This window comes from Octopus bimaculoides, chromosome 19 (genome assembly GCF_001194135.2).
Source record: "Octopus bimaculoides isolate UCB-OBI-ISO-001 chromosome 19, ASM119413v2, whole genome shotgun sequence".
In the NCBI taxonomy this organism is placed as follows: Eukaryota; Metazoa; Mollusca; class Cephalopoda; order Octopoda; family Octopodidae; genus Octopus; species Octopus bimaculoides.
The window spans coordinates 42652523-42655383 of NC_068999.1; positions in this window are offsets into that span (position 1 = coordinate 42652523).

Below are 2861 nucleotides of genomic sequence, written 5' to 3' on the forward strand. Positions count from 1 at the left end.
ATATATATATATATATATATATATACATATATATATACACATACAGATAGAGAGAAACTTAGATGAGAGTGAAAGTCTATTTAACTGATAGAGAGACAGACAGAAAGAGAGATGAATGAATACAGACACACACCCACATGTAGACACACACACACACACATAAATATATATACATATGCACACACATACAGAAAGACATGCATATGCATCACAGGTAGGTCAATTTAGCTCTATAAATATTTATATATTTAGACAGTAGAAAAATGCACTGAACTACGTGTTTCAGAGCAGATATAACGATGTATTTATCCATTTATACTTCTACACTTTTACTCATTTATACATTTATACATTGATACATTTATACATTAATATCCTTCAACTGATTATACATTGTATACTTCCCCATACAATATAGAAATCTAATTAATCCAAACCAGGACAAATGTACTTTAAATAACACCAATCACCAGTTTCTCTTATAGTAGTAGTAGCAGCAGCAGCAGCAGCAGTAGTAGTAGTAGTAGTAGTAACACCAGCAAGAAGGAGAAGATGATGATGATGATGATGATGAAAAAGAATGAGGAAGAGGAGAAGAAGAAAAATAATAATAATAATAATAATAATAATAATAATAATAATAATAAGAAGAAGAAGAAGAAGAAGAAGAAGAAGAAGAAGAAGAATAGCGTTTCTTCAATATAGTTATATTAATAAGTCTCCTTCTAATTATATGACACGCTAATGCACTTGTACCCCGTCGTATTTAAAGGTGATGTCTACAATGGAAGATGCGATTCACGGTTTGATATAAATACAATGTCAATAAGAGGAGTAGAGTAGCGTGAAGGAGGATGTGTATTTAATTGACAGTGGTCATGATTATAGGCTAAATGTTTCTTGGATAACCCTTTCCGTTTCCTACTAATCTCTCTCTCTCTATCTATCTATCTCTCGATCTATCTATCTATTTTCGGCACTTGGCCGGAGACTTCAAAAGATGTGGGTTCGAGTGCCATGACTGTTTGTTGACAGGTTTTCTTGCTTTGTGTGGCTAATTTACCCAATGTTTCTGCTGTTGTAACGGTGTCTCTGCGTTCGAAAATATGTCCTCTTATTTGTATCTTATAATAGACATTTCGGCGCCCAGTCGGACTGTTACAAAAGAGGTTTGCCTCCTTGGCACCGCCAGAACAATCAGGAAAGTATTATATGACTGAAAACAACGAATAGCACGGTACCGTAGGCTGCAGGTAGTAAGCCCGCTACGCATGCAAGACTCCAGGAGTTCCAACAAAACCTGTGATTAAAAGAAATAATAATAATAATAACAGTAATAATAATAATAATAATAATAATAATAATAATAATAATAATAATAATAATAATAATAATAATAATAGTGATGATCTTTTCTACTATAGGCACAAGGCCTGAAATTTAGTGCTTGCGACTATACCAGCTCGCCGCCTTAATTAAATAACAATAACAACAACAACAACAACAACAACAACAACAACAACACCAACAACAACAACAACAACAACAATAATAATGGGAGAACATCTTATGAGAATTCTATCGAAAGGTTTAGTATTTCGATTAGATTTTGAAACTAATCGATATCTTTAGTTCCTAGTTATTCGTTTTTCTTGATAAAAGTATTTATCAATCACATGAGAGGGTTTGTAGAAATCGAACGCAGTTATTATGTTCCATGTAGAATAATGAGGCCCTATTTATTTTTTAACGAATATCGTTAAAATAATACAAACATATCAGACTATTTGTTTTCGCTTCGCAACATAACAAATATACACCAAGTTCAAACCCTGGCGATATTGACTTTCATCGCATCCAGGGCCAAAGCTTAGAGTTTTTCATAAAAGCTCACCAATCTAGAGCTAGTGCAATGGTGACGGACACTGCTGTTCCATATGTTCCACAAGCAATCTACCTCTAAGATTTTCTACACGCGTTAGAGTACATGTTAGAAACAACAACTGGGTATCCCCAAAACTTTGCTTCAGATTTTTGTGAAGCTCTAATATGTAACAACGTATATACTGTCTTATGGCATACATCTTTACCTTCTACGTTTGTCAACAATTGCTCGTGTACGCCATTATATTTTGTTTACAATAAGAAGAAAAATAATCAATGCATTACTCAGAAACCAGTATATTTTATTCAGTCCCTTCTGCTCATTGTTTAGCTGCACAAAAGTTGTAATAGCACGTTAAATAATTGTGTGCGTACCGTCTGTAGTTCGCTGCAAAACATCTTGTATTATAACCTGCAGAAGCAGCTCAAACAAACTTGGAGTTAGTATTAAGAATATTGCACGTGATCTAAGTCATTGTAAATGAGTCATTCTAGCAAATAGCAATTAAATCTACACACACACGTGTATAGTTTGGTGACAATGTTGGTCAGGGCTTGTTGCGTGTTTCTATTGCTACGACCAACTTGTACGGTCGGTCTTATTCTTAGGCGGACTAAAGCGAACGCTACTCAAGGATTTCAAATTGTTAATCCATGTGTTGCGGTCGTTCTAAGAGAAATTCAGCGATGAGGATGTTAAACAGTGTTTGCATTTGTGTGTGTGTGTGTGGTTGTATGTATGTCTGTATTAGCGTTTATGTGTATGCCCATGTGTGGTGTGTGGAGTTGGTTGGTTGGTTGGGGTTCCGTGGTGTTTGTTCAGGAGAAACGCTTATATCCTAATTGTTTCAGCGGCATCACGTGATGCGGTCACGTGATCCAGCAAGGTTGCATTTAATTACGTGATTATGTCATTTCTACGAACACGTGCGTGCATGTGTATGTGCATTCGTATGAACATCTGCATCATCATATGC